Here is a 22,523-nt window from a genome sequence, read left to right as displayed (position 1 = left end):
TGAGCCCTTCAACTTAAATTAGACGAGAGATGCCAGTGAAGCAACTCTGTGCCACCCAGAGAGAGGGTAGCATTACATTTCCCTTTTGTCCTTGGTAAACAACTTTGACAAACTGACAGTCCTGCTCACTTAAAGTCATAACTCACAACTACTGTGACAAAAGCCAAGAGTTGAACGAGCAAAACCATTATGTGTTCCGTTGAAAAAAAACTGGAAATGACGAGCCATACTCAATCAGTATCACGCTGCTTCAAGACGCCATCCCAACCCAGAGAGAAACTCAATAGTAAAAACATAATGTTCCTTGTGGTTGAGGATTTCTTTGCCGCAAAAATGTGAAGCGTAAAGGCAAAAACATGCATGTGGTGCTACGGCTTCTGACGCAGCCATTTTGTTACTGGCCTCCAAAAAAAACAGCAATTATAGAAATACATAGTTGTTTCTGCATCGTCCATTAAATTGGTGAGGTGGCTAAAATAGAAAAACAATTCATAGAGCATGTTTCCACTTCCAGAAAAACAAAAGCAAGACATTCTTTTCTCCTGCGCTCATGCTGGGCTGAGCCTAATTCTTGGATAAACATGATCCGAGTAAATTATTGAAAACCATTTACAGTGAGCGCACGCATCTAATCCATAAATCAATAATCATTACTCCCATTAATTGCTATAAATACCACATTTCCTCACGACTGAACATAGACAGATAGATCAATAACCACGTCGCGGCGGCGGGCCTTTGCGAGTCAAACATTAGCCAGTGATTTATTATTACAACCCTCCGCAGCAGCATGCAAAGGTAGCAGGACAGTCAGACTGACACTTCCACAACAGAGGGCCCACCATGCCAAAAGGCGTGCCCGGCCCTTCCTCCTGCTCCCCGGGTCTGTTATCTCTGGGCGGGCCCTTCCCTCCAGGGGTCCATGGGCCCTTTTGTTACCTCTGTATGTGACCGGAGAGCCCTTCCACCCCAGCACACGGCCGAACAACAATACAAGCTGAGGATAAATCACTTTTACACACAGCACAACAAACCCCAGGATTTAGTGGAATGACTCCCCAATCTCTCAGTTCATAAATCAGAAGGAAGAATGAGAAATTAGGAGCAGACATGGCTTTGGGCTACATGTTGAATATCCACACTCAGTGATCTGTTGTGTCAATGCAATGACACAAAAAAATCTCTTTGGAGGTTTTATTCATTTCCCAGGATGCCTTTTGTTCCATTTACCATATGTAATTGTTTTTTCACACCAGACAAAAGTCTTCATAACGCATTACATTCAAGAGTGACGTGACTGAGCGTTTTAACATCTGACGTGAGTTTTAATATCTGACGATTATAAATAGGCATTTTACAGTGGCAATAAAACGCATTCACCATGACTCAATTGTGTTTTTAAAAAGGTAAATGATTTCAGTCACACCTGCTGCTCCGTGATTTACTACGCATACCCACCAATGAGCGGATGATATCATTAGCTTACACAAACTTTTGCTCCACAGACAAACTTTGTTTGTGTGATTGTTGCGCTTAACGACGCGTTGAAGCGCTGCAGTGGACAAAGCGCTCGTATAGAAATGAGCGGAGTCCTTTAAACCCAACGTGACTGGGAAAAGAAGTTCGCTTGCAACTCACCGGCTAACGTCTCCTCCTGTAGAGCATACTTTCTCGGTGTGTTCACGCGCTTCCCTCCTCGCGACCGCTAAATACAACGTCGTTGCATTTGATAGAAAAGGTAAAAATCGGATTATTTTTTCTTGGAGCGTACTTCCAGGATTCCTCTGTTTCGAGAGCAAACGTTCCTGGGACGGAGCGCCAAGAGACTGCCGACTCCTCCCAGGCAACGTGGGGTTAAACCCCTCCCTCCGACGGACTCTGAGGGGGGATGGCCGCGCATTTCGGAGCAGCACCGGGGGATCGATGAGAAGTGGATCTAATTGTATGAGAAAACACGGTAAATCGGGGGTTTAGAAATCCGGGGTTCGCGGACCTTTTAGGGATCCCTCGCGAAGATATCAGGGTCCTCTGCGAAAATCAAATCGGCTTAAGGTTTAATCAGGATTATTGCTGTTGAATTAAAGGAGCACTCCATATATTTTATGCATTAAAGTTTTGTTTATTCATGTAGTGATGATGATGATGATGATGGTGATGATGATGATGAGACTTAATAGAAAGCATTACAAACTGAATGTGTGGGGTTTTAAAGAAGTGGGTCTTCCAAGCTTGAGTCTCAGTCTCTGCTTTAATCTGGTCCCTAACTTTCTTTTTAATTTTTTTTCCCCTTTTTTTTAGAGAGAGAGAGAGAGAGAGAGAGAGAGAGAGAGAGAGAGAGTGAGGCCACGTTTATACATAGCAGGGTATCTAAAGAAACAAATATTTCCCCCCCTCCGTTTTCAAAAATAACATCATGCACACAACATCGTTTTCAAAAAAGTTGTCATTTACATCAACCCGCATAAATACTCCGTCGAGCGCCATTATAATTATGCCAAACCTATGGGTCCTATGGCCAATCAGAATCAACAACAACGAATAACACAAGTGACTTCCTGTTCCTTTCAAAAAAGAAAAGAAAAGAAAAAAGAAAAGCCTCTGCTCTTCAATATAGTATAGCAGATGTATTTGCAAATGCAAACAGGCCAAAAGCATTTGCACAAGCGTAAAAATGAGTACCACCATAATAGCATCCATGATAGCCAAACAAACTGTAAACATAGGGCGCTCACATAGCCTAATGTTAAGGATTTTTTGGCGCATAATGTGACGCTTGAGAACCTAAAACTCTGTTTCTTCCAGTTGACACGACAACACATGGCGTTATCAGAAATCTCCACTTTGGCCGGAGTTTTTAGAAATAATTGTTTTCTGTGATAAAAACTGGGTTTTCGTGTAAATGAGATGCCAAACCACGTGGAAATATCTGTGTTTTTCCTTCATGTAAACGGGGGCCTGAAAGGGGGGGGGGGGGGGGGGGATGAGATGGGGAGGAACCCAGGGCCACTGCGGTGAGGACTTCAGCCTTGGTACATGGGGAGCCGACACTACCACTGAGCCATCCTGACGCGCCATCTGGCTCCTAACTTTATAGATATACAATACTAAGTTGCTGGAGTACCCTTCAAAAACAGTTAAGGCACTGAGTCAAAAAACGGAAGTGGTCAGTGAACATGCACACAATTCTGTTTTACTACATTGAATGTCTGCCACACGGACGTGTTCGCATATATTTATAGGTGTGTACGGTCCATGCAGATCCACAGAAAAGGGCAGATGATAGGTTTGCACAGACAATATAACAGTGTACAATAATGTGATCTTTAAAAAATTGTGTTTTAACCCACCATCAATGGAACTAATTTAAGACTCTAATTAAATTTGGATGTGTAGTCCTATGAGAATGTGGCAGCCATTGACCTAAAACATTTCCTGCCCAGGTTATCAGCCAGCTGTTTTGCTCGGTAAGGTGTACAAGGTGAGCATATTTTGCATAACACTAACAATCCTATCTGTCGCATTGATTAATGAGCTGATAAGCAGCGTGATAAGAAACAGGTTTGGTCTCCTCAGACAATCAAACAGCATGCCAGTTAAGAGAATGGCCATTGTTATTCCTGGATCTAACATTTAAGTATTCATCCCTCCCTTTCATTTTCTCTCTCTCATTCTCATGTACATCCAAATGCCTTCACTGCCTGATAACACAGCTGTGATGACCAGGAGTGTCTTCCAGAAAGCTCAACCAACTCTGAGATGGGCAACTCTGAGTTTTCGGTTCCAGAACAGCTGTTCTGGGTTAGTTCAATCAACCCAGAATATGTAAACTGAGTAAACTCTACACAGCCATCATCAATGGAGCAATGATACTACGTTTCACGTTTCCAGAGCGTTAGAAATATTACTGTTTATGGAGAAAACAAGCTCATCCTTAGAAAGCAGAGCAACAAAGTAGAGACAGTTGGTGTGGCTATTACTGACCAAATTAATACTGAATGAAACAATTGATTGATCTAAAGTTGATAATGTTTTATTTTTAAATAAGCAGTGTAACACTGTGATGTAATGGAAATAAAATTCAATGCAAATAAGTACACTAAGGTATTTGGGTTTAATCATATTTCACATATCAAACAGAGTGAATATAAGCAGCATGCAGTCCTTCAGCATTTCAGAAAACTCCCGTTTTCAAGAGCTCTGCAAAGAGACTGGTCAGTAATTTTCTACTAAGTAGGCCTAATGTAAATTCTATCCCGACATAAAGCTGCTAGAATCACTTTTACTTCCATATCGATGGTTGACGAGGAAAGGACAGCACATTTTTTCAGAGTTGGTTTAGATTCTGGAAAAAGGTGGAGACAGATATGGAGAAACTCAGGGTTTGTTGAAGAAAACCTGCCAGCGAGCAGGTTAGGTTCACAGAGTCAGTTACCATGGTAACTGACCTAAAGGTTAAGTTCACTCTCTTTCTGGAACGGAAAACTCAGAGTCCCTCTTCTCACGGTTAACATACTCAGAGTTTCAGCAAAACCTGCTTTCTGAAACACACCCCAGATCATTCCTTCCTTCCTGCAATCTCTCTGGCAATGCTCGTAAACCACAATCTAGTCATTCGCTTCGTAATGTGGCTCTTTGGCCAGGCGTGTCAGTCTGGCCCATCTAATCTCCATATCAGCTTCTTACAGCTGCTACAGTATGTTCCGAATGGAGATGCCATCTCTCTGCTGCTCATTGTAGCTGCAAATCCTGAATTGCTGTGCTGTGCATCACTGATCAATATGATCAATAGATATGTCTACCCAAGAAGCAGTCTCTCTATTCACCACCAGTTAGCCAAAACCAAAAACAAACGAGAGGACATGGATCAAAACTAGTGGAGATGTGTTGCAGCTGAAAATTTGGTTCTTCACTGATTCAAACTCTGATGTAATCCAGGATATTTTTATTTGTCCAGAATAACCGTTGAACTATGATCACTGCAATATTCCACAGTGCATTCTGGGTGTTACCACTGACGTGCTACAGATCCCCACCCAGTATGTTATGATGTTCAGTGCAGCATTCTAGTCTAGATATATTCTGGCCACATAGACTCTGCAGAGTCTGGCAGCTTTCAGGGGCTCTGGTCACTCCGCATCTCGTTAAACATAATTGGCTTTGACAGACAGACAGACATCCTGCCACCCATCACCCCTTTCTGTCTGTCTGTCAGTCTGTCTGTCTGTCACCCTGACACGAGACAACAACCTGGCTTTTCCTATGAACTCACAGAGAGGAACTGTTAAAGGACCAGTGATGGCTCAAATATCAGTATTGCCAGTTCATTGCTTTAAAACACAATGGGGAGCAGAAAAAGAGTGAGCTCAGTCAGCATTTTCTTTTATTCTGCTGAGGCAAAACATATATTCCACAGAAAGGCAGACAGGTAAACTCACAGTTATCAACACCTCAGCACCTTCCGCTTCCTTCAAATGAGGTTTCTCAACAACCCCAGTCCAGCCACCCTGTCACACTTTGTCCTGCCATTATGGTCAACTCTAATAGGGTCGTCATAGTAATTGAATGTGTGTGTGAGTGTGTGTAACTGTAAGGGAGGGGGCGGCAGATCCCCTGCTAAGTGATTTTCTCACCCTCCTCACTGCTGCCCATTGTACCAGTGTGCCATTATTACCACTGTATGAGGGCCGGCCTCTACGGCGTCCACCCGTTATTATCACACTCATTTGTCATGCAGCCTTTAATGACTCGCTGTGCTGGAAGAAAATTGTTGTGTACAGCTGTTTCAAAGGCTGGCCGGCTGGTGCGGAGGTTGTTCTGCGGCTGTCTGGAGGGGGAGATGGTTTTTGTCATAAGGTGTGAGACAGAGGGAGGGTTATAATCAGACACCCTCCCGCCACACCCTCAAACAACTCCCTACTTGTTTCTGTATACAGCAGCCAACATTAAAGCACCTGTAAACACTATTAAGAGCCACTCACACAATAGACAAAGGAAACACAACAGAGATAAAAAGCCAGGTCATTTTAATTGAACCAGACAGATCTGATCCAAGTGATAGCTTGCAGACTCCTGAGGACCTAATTAATGAGAAATCAATGGTGACAACGAGTGAACTGTGTGTCACACCATCCAACCTCTCACGCCGGCGTTATTTAGGACAGAAGTCCCTGGTTTACCTTCCTGTGCATACGATGTGGTTAGTGTTAAATAAAGTTCTCCGATTTCTCACTGTAGCTCTGTTAAAAACACTCTTAACGGGCTCACACACCGGACCGAAAATCGGCGTCTTTGAGAGAGTCGGCATCCGTGACATGAGTCTACTTGGTGTGGTCGCTCGAATCGGCCCACGTCGGCGTTCATTTCAGCCGATTCAAATGTGTAATCCGCCATTCGAGTCGGTCATTCTTTTACCATTCTGATTGGTGGAGGCTAGCAGCTTGACTAGCGAATCAGTGAAGCCCGGAAGTGACGATGGTAAACATACCAGATAACCAGTGGAATCGAAGAAGGCGGTCTAGAGAGGACCGCCTACTTCCGGTTTTCGTGTTTTTTGGCCCACAATACAGATTAGCGCCGCCTGTTGTTTTGGAGACATTACATCTCGCGCAAGCGCGGAACGTATGGCGTCGGCTGTAATTCCATAGGTGTGAACCGCCCATGTCGTTGTTCGAGTCGGCCATATTAAGTAGCCGACGCCGAATTTACCGACGCGAGTCGGGCAGTTCTTCCGGTGTGTGCACAGCTTTACACAACAGCCTTTTTGAACTGAAGCCCTTTCAAAATGACTCATCAGAAATATCAGCAAAGTTTTATTTTGTGCAGGAATAAATCCAGCAGTAGGAGTTATAGATGAGGGCTGATAGATGCTGGAGGATATATAAACCTGAATGGATGTATTGGAGTGGGAAACTATGTGATGGATCTGCCCCCCCCACATGTTGCATCATCTATCTGTCTGACTGTTTGTCTGCCACAGGGAGAGCAACAGAGAGCAGAGGGAGGAGGGGGCAGGGTGCGCCTGAGCTGTTGATTACTTGAGTTGTAGGTGAAGAAACTGTCACAATGGTGCGACAGAGTGAGAAGTTGATTTTGGTTTTTGTGTCCCTGTATATTGAGAATAGATCGAGATGGCCATTTGATGAATGGCAGGATGGGACTTTAAAACAAAGATAAAGCTGAAGAAAAGTGAGGCTGCCTCTGTGGAAAATAAATTCTGGTTTGGGTAAATAAGGCCACATTTGCACCTAAGGACAAAAAAAAAGTCTGCAAGAATGAGAAAATACGAAGCAAAACAAACTTTTTTTCTACGTTTTGCCTTGGCGTCGTTTCAAGAAAATCCGCATCCAGACGAATCCACTGAAAACGACTCAGCGCGCTGTACTACATATTCCAGGCCCTTATGCGGCGCTGTTTCTGCTACAAAAACGTAGAAGAAGAGACGGAGCTTGACCGGATGTTTGCCATTGCTATGGCAACACGTGAGAGTTACGGCTAATCGCCACCCGACCACCCGATCAATAAACACCCAGATGACAATTTGCCCCGAATAAATAAAACCAACAATAAGCATCAACAGCCGTCACCCTAAGGACCTTGACGAGGCGTTCTCAGACGTTGGGATGGATTAATTAGACAAATAAATGCCTACATTCATGGGAAGTTAGCTAGCGGTTGTTTGTTAGCATTGTAATAAAGTAGCATATCTGCGACTATCGCCCCCCTCTCTCGGCTTATTGTTGTTGTTACGAGACGTCGCGGGGGAAGAAGTCAGGCTCCAGGGTCGAGGGGCGGGCCGATGACGTCATCGTATTCGTTTTTGCCATCTACACGGAAACGAACATGAAACGGAGAGGTGCCGTTTTTTTCTTTTCCACCCTGAGAGCTGGTTTAAAGAAAGTGCGTTTTCAGGCAGCAAAAATGCCGGATCCGTATGGACGGCCGGGCGAAACGCACAAGACTTCTGCGTTTACGCACTAAAAACATTTTCGTGTGGACAGGCTCTGAGATACACACTAAAGCCCAAGTTATGCTTCCGCGTTGACACAATGCAAAGGGGGCTTACGGACCCCTTACGTCCTTGCGGACCCCCGTTACGTCCACCGCAACGGCCTGACGTGCATCTCCCAAAAATCCTAGATGTGCTTCGAGGCGACGCAACACCAACGCAGCGGCATTGGCTGTGATTGGTCCGCTAACTACATCCGCTTTTCCGGTTTCCACTCATAAACACCGCCATTTAAACTTTTAATAGGCTACTTTTATTGTTTGCACCTTGTTTTATTGTTTGCACCTTGTCGCTTTTGCACAAAGAAATAAAACACCAAGTTCTGAAAAATTGTGGATGTTTAAAGCCGGAAGGTAAACAAATAGGCTATAACGAGGCTAACGACAATATACGTCAAGAGTCTCGGTCGGTTGGTTTACAAAAAACATAGCGGTGTGGCATTGAATTGCATTTCGACACGTAAACCCAACGCAGAACTATCACGGTCTCCAAGCAACTGCGTGGCCATTGTGTGGCCATTGCGTGATCACTACGCGGAAGCATAACCGAGAACAACACACATCTGAGGGATCAGGCTTTTCAGCTACTCAGATGAGAAACTTTTTTTTCATATTTTCCAGTAATCTTTGTTTTTTTCTGACTCCTAATTAAATTTGACAATGGGGGGTGGGGAGCACCAACAACAATATTCACATTAAAAACAGGAAGTGGTTCTCTCCATTCATTTAGTGGTCTTTTCTTGATGTTTTGTGCGGTACATGAAACAGGGTGTGCTTTTTTGGCAACAATAATGTCATTTGGTGTGTGAATCAGCACTTCATGGTACATCCAGTTTATGGTATAACCTGCTTGATCAGATTGTGTAACATAGGGACATATCTAGTTTTACCTAATCCCTTTAAGGTTACAGTGCTACACAAAGAAAACTCAGCGATCAACATTCTCCTTCACCCCTGTAAGCCCTTATGCACTGAATTTTTTACCAATTCCTCCCTGGCAACATTGTCCAATTACATTAGCTCAAAAACACCCTTGCTTGGACAATCCGCAGTGACTGACAAGAAAATTGCATTCCCTAAAAAACAAACATGTTTTCTTCCCATCAGGCCGTGTCAAGTCTGGTACACGGTGGCACCATGTCCAGAGATGGAAAAACAAAAATATTACTGATGGACTGATGATGGACAAAAATGCACCAAGAGTGTCCATTTTTACATTTCCTCCAAAGACAAAGTCAAGAGGATATAAAGGATTTAGAGACTGTGGGGGAGATTACTTTATGAAAGAAAGATCAGGAGTGGACAAGCCTTGTCTTTATAGACTCACAGAAAGAGAATAAAGCTGTCTGTAGCTGTGGGCTGGCATGACAATTTAAACTGCTTCAAATCTCTTCACTCCTGGTCGAAAGACTGCAATCACTGCCTTGCAGCCAGTTAAGGCGAATCCAGAATAAACACACCAACACTTATTGAGTTATCATAAGGTAAAATTGAGTTGAATGAGAAGAACCGGCAACAAACGTATACGCTGAAAATCAAAAGCTCTATTAAGTAAAAAAAAAAGTGGAACGGCTGACTCCAATGAGCCAAATGCAATCATTCACTCTGAAGTGTAATGTGATTTGTATTCGGCTGAAGCTAAATTCTGCTCATTGTAATTCAATAAGGGCAACAGATGCACTAAAAAAAAGCCATACAATTCTGACACAAACAGCTTGGAGCAGAAAGTTGAAGGCTAGATATGACAAACGTGTTAATTCTTTAAATGCAACATTAAACCAAACAATAACTTTGTCGCCTATTAATGTAGCTATGATTGTGATATTGCTGGCCTTCGTGGCTCCCCAGCATAATATTGAAGGTGTTAGAAACAAATGGGCTCTTAATACTCCATTAGGACTGCGACTGTCCCTCCGTCAATCTGCTAAGGTAACGTTCCCACACCCATTACCTCCTCGCTCCATGCTGAGAAACACTTTCACACCCATGCGAAGGGAGCGGAGCACAAGGCTGTGTAAAGAGCCTTATTAAAATCTGCTAATTTCACTTTCCTAATTACACACTCACGCTGCTCTGAGTCTTTCCCACAAAATCATCACCCAAGTGTGAGGCAGAGTAACGTAACGCAAACCCAAGCGAGGCGGTTGTCTGTCTGGCAGTGGCAGCTTTTTAAACAAAGTAAGACATGAATGACCTTTAGCTGTTAATGGAAAGCTGATACTCCCACCCAAAGCTGTCTGAACTGGTTTGTTTACAGGCCCTGTGGAGGCATGCGTGGCAACAATGGATTAGTTTGTGTGCTGCTAAGCTTGCATTTCCATATTAGGGTCTATGTTTTATGTTAAGGTCTCCTGAGGGATAAACTTCAATTATTATGGCAGGTCTGTCAAGCTTTTTCGATTTCTCCACATGTTGTAAGATGGCAGACGAACTATACTCAACATAGTTTGGATAGTGGTGTCTTTTTCTTTCTTTTTTTTAGGCCTCTAGCCTAACAAAAGTACAAGGAATGGGTTACACATACATTAAACAAGAGTGTTAGTGCTCTAACACATGCAACAGTAGTTAGCATGTCTGGCTAACTAGTTTACTACAAACATTCCATCCAAGGCCAAGGAGGACATCATTAGTTAACTACATTAGTTGGTGTTGTTTCATTATACATACATTAGCATTTCTGTCCTGCTCTTAATTGGATTTGTGGAAGCTAACACACCAGCAACCAAAGCCAGTGTTACTGTCTAACTAACTATTTCTATTTACATGAACTAATGTGGATGCTAACGTTTTACCTGCCACATGCATGTAGCTTCAGCCTCAGTCGTTTATCCTGTATGTAGCCATCAATGGTATATTTTGGACCCTTTTACAGGGTTCTCATTCTCAAAATATGTGAACTGGAAACAAAAGCCAACCAGAGAGAATGTTTTAACAAGCTATTGTTGCTAATATTTTTTTCATTTGCTAGCTGGCTAAATCTCTCATTTCAGCCTGTGAAATGTCATATAGTAAAATAATACAGTCAACTTGAAATTAAAGTTTGAGTAGCAAATCTACCATTGTTTTCACCGTCTATTGCCGTGTCAGAACAGAAAGGCTGACGGTGTAGCAACAGTAGCTAGCTAATGTCAACTTCACAATAACAACAACTGCCGACCTCTATAGGGAAACTGATCTCTGTATCTAGGCTGTAAAAACAATAAATCAAGAAAATTGTAGATTTTAAACATTACATGTCACTGGAGCTTCTAAGGCATTGAGCCGAGGTGGGTTTCATATTTAGTACATTTCAAAATGTTTGCTTCTTGGTCTGTGTATGCATGGGAGAGCTGTGAACACAAGCAGTGTGTGTGTGTGTGTGTGTGTGTGTGTGTGTGTGTGTGCGCGCGCTATTAGCCAATTTAGCTAATCACAGCTAATGGATGTGTTCATGCGAGGCTCTTTTCATTTGTGCTGTGAAATCAGATTAGTTCTCCTGCATGCTATGATGTGTGTGTGTGTTCAATTTGACAACAAGGTGTGTGAATAAACCTCCCCATAGAGTGAGCAGAGCCTAGACAACAACTGGGACTGTGCGTTTGCATGTGCAGTGGACAAAATAACTGAAACACCATATAGTATATGATATGAAGTCTAGCGTTCCCCTGCAAAAGAGCTCGGCGTCATCTTGTGCCGCTGCAAATCCGGAACTGTGGGTAACAGGATATTAGAGCTTTTTAATAATAAGGCTCCAGGTCTTCCCATCCTAAACAGGTTTAATGGTGTTTATGTCTGGTGATTTGGAAGTTCATAGCAAGCATTTGAGCGCATACTGACATTACCAACATAGGCAACCGCTGCGGGGCCTAAGAACTCAAGGGGCTCTGAAAGGTCCAGGTTTACTCTGTGTCCAATAGTTTGGGCTGAAAATGTGTTGTTTCAAGGTCTTTTTACTTATATTTTGCATATTCACTCTGTTGTCATGGCTCCTGCTTTGGCCTGCTTGTGTCCTGACCTAATAACCTTAACTCTAATTTTTCTCCAGCACAGATTTACATTATTTTTAAATCACTTCATTTATTCAGTCAAAGTAAGGACTTTTGGGGGTTTATCCAAATGTTGAGACTCCAGTAGTCCATGTTATAGATTGAGCTGCATTAATGGAATATTTGGTAACAGGATTCACCTCAACAGTGAAAAACAAGAATTTCTCCCGGCCCTGATAATGGAAATATTTGAAAATCCCATGCAGAAAAGTCTGGTATTTTTGTGTAAATGCAAATAATGTCCCTTTTGGAACTTTATCTTTGCCCTGTTTGAACTGAAAAGCAGATGACTAGTTCCAAATATAAACGCTGGCCACATCAGCTATATTAGGCTAATATTAAACTTTAAAAAACGGAAATCCATATCCCATATATAATAGACCACAAAGCATTCATTATAAAGTGCTCTTTTACAGCCGACGCACCCCACTAATCAGTACATTGGTTACTCTGCTGTGTAGCTGAACTTGTAATTATGATGATGAAAGCTACTTGATACGTATGAAATGTTCCTGTTATTTTGTCCACTATCCGGTTATGTATCTGTATACTTGTTTCTACCTGCTTGCATTACAAAATTGAAAATGATATCCAAGTAGTAATAAAGTGCAATCACCCCCCCCCCCCCCCCCCCCCTCCCCTCATAGCCACTCCTTGGCAGTTTGGCAAATAGGATAAGCCTTTTGAACCTCTCTGCCTCCACCATTTTACTCCATCCCAACATAGAATGGTGTGGTGTGACTAGATCACCGTCCTAACACAGTAACTCTTACACTTGAGACGAGCGCCAGATTAATGTTTCTCATTTTCTCCCTTCGCTCCTCGTGTCCCATGTGACACTCAGGGCGCGGGGTGACGAATAAGATGGGGGAGAAATAAATTGGTTGGCAAAGGAGCAGACTGTCTGCTTACTCATTAGCTACGACTCCCTCCTTCACACTGTCAAACCTTCTGCACCGACCCCGTGACCTTCCTCCGCTTTCCCCACCAAGGTCATACTTGGTCCTGTTCTGAACTTAACTTAGTTTTGTTTTAATATCACTTCCTGGCTCTGTTATTTTCAATGTTGCATCACTTCTCTGACTCAAGCAAACACAAACAGCTCCCCAAAGCATTCGTTGCAGGGAAGTACTGAATTCTATTGCACAGGCAGCACTTTTGTTGTGTCTACTGTTTGACATTAGTAAACAGTCCACACTCATTACCCTGATGCATCATTTCTTCTATTTCTCGTGAGCATGCACTGTGCTGAAAAATGATTCAAAGACTGACATTATAGCAGCAAAAAGCTCTATTAAAGAAAATATCTTTAAAATACAACTCTATATTTAGATTAAGAAAGCCTCATATTTTTCTTTAAAGCTACTAAATCCTCTGTTTTTCCTTATATTATATATATATATATATATATATATATCCTTTAATTTTACCCACAGCATAGATCATGTAAAACTGTTCTGAGTAGTTCAACTTAGGACAGATGGTAATTTTAAAGTCTATATTCTCATCTGAATAGGTATGAGCACCAACTAACTGGTGATTTCCTTCTAAAAGGGTTATTTCATTTCAGGTGAATTCCCTCCAGTTTGAAGGGTAATTTACATGCTCTGCATAGCCTCTCTGGACACGATGGAAATTAAAACTAAAGATAACCTGCAAGTCCTTTTTTAAAACTGCATTTCAGTTGGTTATATGAACCAGGTTCCCATTGAGAGGCTCAGTATAGCAGGAATCTGACCAGACTGTGACACGCTTCACTGGGGAGTAAAAAAAGAAAAGGATGGAGAGAACAAGAGGTAGAGGAGTAACGAGGTGAGAGGTAGAGGGATGAAAATGGATAAGGGGAGGAAGCAGACTGAAAGAATAATGAGGGGAAAGTCAAATCATGGAGAGACGGAGGGACGAGAGAATAGATGCAGAATCGGATGAAGCGATGTGAGGAGTGCAGCGTCAGCTCTGCTCATCACTCATTTGTCATTTCATTTGCGGAGGCTGCAGGGCGAAGCATGTGTAGTTTTTACATTATCACATCAAAATAGGACGAATGGCCCCAGAGTTCAAAGTGGAGGGAAACACGGACGAAGGAGGAAAGACAAAATGATTAAACATTTTATTTTATTACAATAATTATAGGATGGTCATCTCCTGTTGGTCATGTTTATCCACCTGTTACAAACTACATCTCCACAAGAAAGGCAGAAAAGAGAGACAGGAAGGAAACGAGTGTGAGAGCATAGAGAGCATTTCCTCTACATTGTCTCTAGGTCCTGGACTTCTCAACCCTGATTACACAAACACAAGCATTCTCTCTCTCTTTCTCTCTCTCTCACACACACACACACACACACACTGGTGTGACATCTGCTGTGGATAGGCCCTGTCACACTGCAGTCTGTGCTGGGGCCGGCTGTCACAGATGTTCTCAGCGAGGTCCTCCCCTCCAATCCATCCCTCCACCCTCGGGAGAGTTCACAACGGTGGTCCGGGGAGACACGGAGACAGGAAATCTGTTCTTTTTCTATTTAAATGGCCAGCGGATCCATGTCACACACACACACACACATGCAGACTTTACTACCAAATTAAACAACATGAAGACAGATTTAATCATGAGTGTGTGTTTCATGAAGGTACTGTAGCATTTTCAGAAGTAGGAGTGCATATCTTTTCTTTCTGTGAGTGTATGTAAGTAGAATTTATGAGATCAAGAGAGAAAGTCTGTATGGGATATGTATGTATGAAGGTGAGGGAGATTGTGATAGAAAGTCCAAATGTGTGCGAATGTGTGCAGGTTGTGTGTGTGACAGCCTGGATATCCCCGATGCCTGCTGGACATTAATAAACATGATCATGAAAGTTTAATCCCCATCAGCGGGGTGGCAGGAGAACCCTCGTGGGTGATATTGACAAATTTGCGCGCACACACACACACACACACACACACACACACACACACACACACACACACTCAACAGATTGGTAGAGCGGCAGGAGGGAGGTTTGATGTGCACCATGCAGGGTTAACTACTCATGAACTCTATTCTTCTGTCTGAAAATGTTACATGTTTTACACACAAACCTTCAAATTCATCTCAATTTAAAGGACTTTATGTATCTAAAGATGGGCCTTGGTTGGGATAATTCCACTCGGACACAGCAAGCTTTTCCCTTATTTGAGGGATATAAAAGTACACAAGAGTAGTAGTGTTAACATGTTTTGCAGCACAATTCTGTTCTTCAAAATTACAGTATTAAGAATAAAGCTGGCAAAATATAAATGGGATTTAAAAAAAAAAGCCATAGAAATGGATAATTCATGCAGAAATATCCATCATATCTTTATATCTCTCTCTATATCATTTATTTTTTATTACATTTACATTTAATGTTTTCTTGGATAACAATAACAACATATTTATGATGTCTCCCTTCTGTCATAAAAAAAATAAATCAATGAATTACAACCCTGAAATCAGTTTGCAGTTTTACAGTCTATTTATGTTTATATCTTGCTGAAAAAAAGTGTAATAATAAATATTTTCTTTGCCACAAAACCTATTTTCTACCATAATACAAAATCCAATGGAAAGATCCCATTGGCTATGGGGCACGCTCACGTGCACTAAAAGGCACGAGTAGCCAGTCAGGCTATGCACAAAATACAGAGAAGCTCTGATACCAACGCACACAGAGGGAGTGCAACTCCATTCTCTACTCAGGATGACATTGCTCCTCTAGATCTTTACATTGCAAACAGTTGTTTCCTGCTCTATTAATGCTCTGAATATCATAAGAAGAACCGAAGAAGAAATTAACTGAAATAAAACTGAAATACATCTTACATCACAACATATATCTCAAAATCTGGGCAAATAAACCCCCAAATAACTGTATGGTCAGACACCAGTAGAGATAAATGAGGAGATGTTATATAATATTGGATCTTAAAAGAACTGTAGTATCCGCCTTCAAACCCAGTCAAAGTCAGTCCAACTCTACTTCAAACATCTTGTATGATTCTGTTTAGATATAAGTGATGAACTCGCTTCTAAAACATCAGTAAGAGACATGAGGTTTGATCACAGAACCTTGATCCTTACAAATCTGTCGACCTCCTCCCCTTCTGTGTGATTCTAGTGAGTCAGGAATAATTTCCATTTGACACTGTCTGCTCTGTCTCTTGTGCTTCTGAGTGGCACCTCCGACTCTCGGGAGGGAATCTGCCTCTTGCATCGTAAACAAACAGGCGGACAGCGGAGGAGCCTTGGGGGTAATAATTACCAGCTAGCCGCTGCACCATGCTAACAGACAGCAAAGCAGACTGGTGGAGAACAAAGAGAGTCATATGTGGGCAGGTAGACACACACACACACACACACACTACGCACTATACGGAAACAATGAGGCTTGTTTGGCGGTTGATGAACCAGGTGTCACATCTGTAGCAAGACACTGAGTCATCCTTTAATAATCAGCTTTTATAAGGTTGTCTTTCCAAATGATGACAGGCGTGTGAATGGAAAGGACACAGACTGCATGAGAACAAAGAGGATATTAAAATGTCTGCGACATAATAAGGCTGTGTATATGTGTGTGCTGAGGCTTTATTACACACCCTCTGTAGTTGCAGAGGAGTGCAAGAACGAGGGACTACATAATCAGAAAACTCATGTAAACGCCGTGGGAGCTGCTCAAATGAGTGTGTACGACTGCAATATGTGCATGCGCCCACTTGCAAGAGACAGCGCTGATGTAAGACTGACAGCTGGAGGCTATACTGATGCATTTCATGTTTCCCCCCATTTCCAGGCACAAGGTGCTGCGCTGTCAAACGTTTGCCCAGCTTGCTCAGCATCTCAGCACCCCACCCCCCCAAACACACACACACACACACACGCCTTGTTTTTTTGTGCTGGCACATTTAATAAGCTCCCCCGTCACCCACATTACACACAACTCTCCGCCTGCCATGAATCATGCCCGGCTCCACTCTGAAAATCAGTAAAGGTGTTTGTTGCTCATTGCCATCTCCTTGACCACCCTCTCCTGCATTTTCCCCAGCATCCTCCCACGGTGGTGACCTTTAACCTCCTATGCCTCGATGACCTCACTCTCACCCCACGATAAACCGCAGAGAGTTTGAGACGAGAAGCAGAAGCACTAACAGAGCTTTTCTAATAGATAAGTCACGTGTAAACAGATGACGTACTGTAACCGATATTTGTGTTGTGAAATGGGGCCACTCACAGGAGAGATTAGGGCCTAACAATGTTAACAGAGACAACAGTTGCAGACATCAATCCCAAAATGTGAATGTGCTGTCTCTGCCTGTGTAAACCATGTTCACACTAATGGCTTTATTTCTAGTTGCAATGCGGCACTCGTGGCATGCTACCAATACACGCACAGTTAGTTATGTGCACAGGAAAAAGGTATTCAGTGACACAGATGCAGGCTCTGGATAACACACACACACACACACCTACTCCTCAGTATGCAAACACACACTGACTTGGCAAACAAAGGTTTCCTCTCCTCATGCTCCTGGCATGGCTTAAAAAAAATAACATTTTTATTTGCCCCAGGAGAGGATGACATGAAATATGCTCATGAAAGTTGAGGGGGCAAAATAAGACATATTGCTACCTTCAAACCAAAAAGTGGAGCAACACTCACTGTAGAGAAGAACAGAAATCAATAAATGGCTAGAAATAAGTGTGGTGTGGATGAACCTCAGCCTGTCACTGGGGAGCCTCGAAAGAATTAGCTATACATATGCAAAAAAGAGTCTACAGCAGTGTTTTTATGTAAATCATTCATGGTGGAGCAAATTGGCCAAAAGGTGATGTTAAAATAAAGGTCTTTGGCAACCTATATCTGCTTTAACATGTTGTGAGGATGGAAGTGTTATTAGACGTGTCGCCTTGCATATTTTTGTGTAATTTATACCATTTATGTAACCCTATGTGTGAGGATGGTAATATCAACGCGTCAAGTCACTTGTGAGACGTGTTTGTGGGCAGAGATGTGAAAATGAGCTACGCTGAACGCCGCCCCCTCCCTCTGGAATTTTCTCCCAAAACACTTCAGAGAATGCACAAATGTGTCCACACTACTTAAAACTCACCTATTTAGATCTGCTTTAATGTGACTAATGCTGATTCTGTCTATTGATGGTTTCTTTGGTTCTATTATAACTGTAAAGCGACTTTGAGTACGATAAAAAGCGCTGTTTATTTTAATATACAGTATGGTCTTTCGGTTGTTTGGTGTCCACGACTTTGATCTAGATCGAAATATCACAATAACTATCAGATGTATTTGTGATCCCCAGAGGATGAATCCTAATGAATTTGACTTAAATCAAAATATCAAATAGGTACCCGTAGATATAAAATACCAGTAGATATTAAGGTATCTCTCTGGATTAGTGACAATCATGACCTGCTGGTGGCAATAATGAAATGTCAGAATCACCATTATGACTAAATCCTTGCAAAATAATGCCATTTCCATCAGCCACAGCTGCCCTTTGTGTTTAGTGCTAAATAGCAAATGTTATCATGCTGACACCCTAACCTAAGCTGATGACCGTAGTAAGCATTAAACTTCCTCAACATCAGCATGTTAGCAGCTCAAAGCCCTGCTGTACAGCATCACAGTCGCCAGAGTGGCTGTAGACTGAGACAGAGTATTAAGTATATAATATTTATGGTAGTACTTGTCATTTCTTGTCAGGACCATAAAATCTGTATAAAGGCTTCTCTACCAAGTAACCGGCTATTTTGGACGTGTCCATACAGAACAAGAACCCAGAACATTCACTCAATATGTCTGCAAATTACTGAATGTCAATCACCTGTTTTGTATTCATTGCTGTGTTTTGTGTCTCTTTTATTGGATGAAGGTCATAATGGCCGCATCATCAGCCTCACATTTTCCTGCAGGGAGTGTTGTGCCTTCTTTTCTTCGCTTATTTTAAAAGGTTAAAAATGATCTCTCTGTCTGCATGAAGTCAAATTCCTACTGTGGCTTAAAAACAGAAGCAAGTGAGAACTTGAAGACTTCTGTTTTAGGTACAAACCCTTCTAAAAAAAAGTCACTAAGCAAGGCACTGAATCCCCACAAACAACCATCTTCGGGACTGCTTGAACTTCCTGCACTCGCATTGGGAGTGGTGAGGGGGCGCCTCTGTTCGCTTGCTGCCTGTCGCACCCAATTAGCAGCAGGGTGTGGCCTGCATCAGGGAGGAACTCGTGACTGGGCTAAATTCCTCGGTGAATGACATTTTGGACACCGTGGTCCAGTCTGCTGGCTCTGATAACAGGGAGCCAGGCCGACAGTGTCTTCTTAAAGGCAGAGGAAACTTGCACACACTCCCACAGTAGTGAGTAATTGCTGTGGCTGCAGGGTGAGTCGAGATAGGGGATTCCTCTCCTCCATAACTAGGTGGATGGAAGATAGATGGCTCTGGTTTTTCTCAATCTCTTGTGCCCATTTATGAGCGTCCAGACCAACACTCTCCACTTGGCAGACTCCACTATGTGCGAATAAGACATCTTGGGTATCTGGCCATGTCTGATAGATGGAGGCTGATTTTAGTCTGTAGGCTCTGGGTGGCCTAATCAATAGCTTTAATCAATTAAGAATGCAGCAACCGAGAAGCTAGAGAAACGTGCCAAGTCTCACACTAAAAGGACACAGTTATTCCATTTATCAAAGCGCCCCTATATTGATCTGTAAAAGGTATGGAAAGAGGCATTTGATGAATTTATTTCAGCACGGTGGCACCGTGAAGATTCAGCATGGCAGGGACTCTCTATGCCCTTATCCTGACGTTGAGCCTGTTGCTATTTCAAAGGAGGGAATTTCATGTGTAGATATACTTCACCATGGCACTGGCTGTTCATTGTCTCACGGAGAGTGAAGCACAGAAGGTAAGCGAGGTGAGCACTGCAGATTTTGAGCTGTCGCACTCCAAGAACCCAGTGTGCACAGAGCAACACTTCTGTCTGCCATAAATGGTGAAGCTGCAGTACCACACTGACCTCAAATGGTCAGACGCGGTACTGCAGACACAACAGCTACACAGGCTGTGGTTCTTTTTCATGGCAACAGAACAATAGCCATGGAAACGCACCACTTGTCTTCAGTATAACCAAAACAAATTAGACTGCTCCTTATAGGGTAAATGATGCCTTGAAGTTGGACATCTTTAAGCAATATCAGACGAGGATATTTTATGATTTCCCCGCATGTCGTAAAACTAATTTACAAACTAAGGCTTAACCCTCACCATCCTGTCTAATTCACTTCCTCACAGCAGGTAATTTCTCTGTATCCGACCTACAGCCATAAACATACATTAGCACGACCACATGGGCATGAACTAGCAACGTATTATAATTTCATGCCATTGTGGTTTAGATGCTCTCATTAGTTGCCTCTGCTGGGGTAATCCGGAGCTAAAGGTCAAGCCCACTTTGTTTTGTTCCCATGGGTTTATAACATGGCAATGAAATGGCTACACACAGGACCACCATTAGACTCAGAATGAGTCAGGGCTGTGTCTGTTGGTTGTACTGGCTTTAATGTAAGGCTTGCAGAGGAAGAAATGCACAAAATCAGACCCTAATCCACATTAGCAAACATGCACTTTATTCTGCCACAGATAAATAACTAAAGGATGCTGGAGCTCTGTCGTGAGGATTTATTTTTATTGCTGACCAGAGAGAGCTAGCCAACTGCTGTGTAAATGTCTGTCTGTTTCAGGGCAGATAGTAGTTGATTCAAAGTCTTCGCCTGTCAAATCTTTCTGTGGGGAGGTCAGCGGGAGGCTCGACCTGGCTGACTGCCCTGGCCTTAGGGAGCTAGACATTAATAGTCATAGTAGGAGACACACAACTGGACATTTTCAGCCTAAGCTTTATCCCCCCAACAAGGCTCTAGATGCTAAATCCAGAGCCAACCCATTTTTTGCTGCATATTCCTGTTTGGATTAGCAGGCTAAACTCAGGTGTAATTGGAGGTAAAGGCATTATGCAGCACATTGAGTTGCTCCTCTCTCATTGTTTTTCCTCAGTGAAAATAAGCTGTGCTGAAACGGCATCAGGCCACACCATGATGTAGGTGACTGTTTAAATAAATCATCGAGCTTGTGTTTTTTGACACTAGCCTGGCCATAAATTAGTATAGGGAAGAGCTTGGTGCTATTATGTGCCGTGTAAGCACTTCTTCCAGCTGTAGCAGCAGGGTCTCTAACAGTGCAAGGTAGAGGGGGATAAAGCAGCGGCCAGCATCTTATCCTACTTCCACATGTCCCTCATTTCTCCTTACCCTTTTGTTCTGTTGCGGCAAGTGCCAGATGGCTACTTTATCTGTTTATTCTAATATAGGAACTGGATTGAGCCCATATGACAGTTTTAGTTGGAGGGTATTTGGTCATCACTTACACCTTTATTGTTAGGTGTGGAATACAGTACACTGCAGTCTTTTAAAAGGGTTTGTAAATGACCTGAAATAGTATCTAAATAAAGTAAGTGCCTACAGTCTGGATGTTTCATATTCTTACAGATTTCCTTGTCTTCATACACAGACTGTTACACTACATATGAATGTTCAATAAACTCTTTACATTTTCATTGGTTTAAACCACTACCTCCAATACCAATCAGTCCCCGTTATTATTAAAAATGTCATCCTCCTCAGCAACCATCTCCTATGGTGTACCACAAGGCTCCGTATTAGGTCCTATGTCATTTTCCTTATATAAAGGGTCCCTTTGTGTCTATTTTTTGAAAATAATCTCCTACCATTGTTATGCTGATGATATCCTGCCGACCCCCCCTGCTGAAACCTGGCGATCCATACAGTTAGCATCCTTTTGAATTACATAGAGCAAGTAAAATGATGGATGAAGAAAGGGTTCCTTCAGCTAGAACAAAACCGATAAACTAATCTTCGGTCAAGCAGATAACTTTGCCTGTCTTTTAAAACACTTCTTCTTATTGTTTTTATTTTCATGTGTATGTGTATGTCATTTCTCTTAAAGCGCATTGTGTCTATGTATTCATATGAAATGTGCTATATAAATAAACTTGACTTGACTTCAAATATAAAGTCCCACACAACATTATTGGCTTTATCTTTGATAGCGTTTTAGAAGTTATTAAATCAACCTAATTCAATCTATTTATTGTCTTAAGCCTACTAATGACCACATTTTGACTTGTTTTTATCATCATTGGGGAACACGGGTGTGATACGGTTTTATCAAGATACTTTTACTCATTAACTTATATTCTCTCCATTTATATCTGTGTTTTTATTTGATCATGGCTGTGTTTTATCATCTCTTTCTGAAGCACTTTGGTCTGCGTTTGCGGTTTCTAAATGTGCTGTGTGTAAATACATGTGACTGGACTTGACTACTAACATGGGTCTTATATCTCAGTTTGAATCTGCAGTGTTGATGCGTGTTCAAGAAGTCATCTG

At 42.4% G+C, this 22,523-nt stretch overlaps 1 protein-coding gene across 2 annotated transcripts in view; it reads right to left on the bottom strand.

Annotated features, from left to right (window-relative positions):
- tiam2a (TIAM Rac1 associated GEF 2a) overlaps positions 1–22,523 on the bottom strand; it is a 94,028-nt gene that overhangs the window by 70,067 nt on the left and 1,438 nt on the right. The window contains exon 1 of one of the 2 annotated variants that reach the window (XM_084013702.1): positions 1,639–1,801. The exons of the other annotated variant lie outside the window; for it this stretch is intronic. The gene's annotated coding sequence lies outside the window, so the exon portion shown is untranslated. Of the gene's footprint in view, positions 1–1,638; positions 1,802–22,523 lie in introns of those variants that run through there. 2 annotated transcript variants of the gene reach the window in all.

This window comes from Eutrigla gurnardus (assembly GCF_963514095.1).
Source record: "Eutrigla gurnardus genome assembly, chromosome: 7".
Lineage (NCBI taxonomy): Eukaryota > Metazoa > Chordata > Actinopteri > Perciformes > Triglidae > Eutrigla > Eutrigla gurnardus.
The sequence above is the reverse complement of the archived record's forward strand: the minus strand, read 5'-3'. Positions and strand labels throughout refer to the sequence as shown.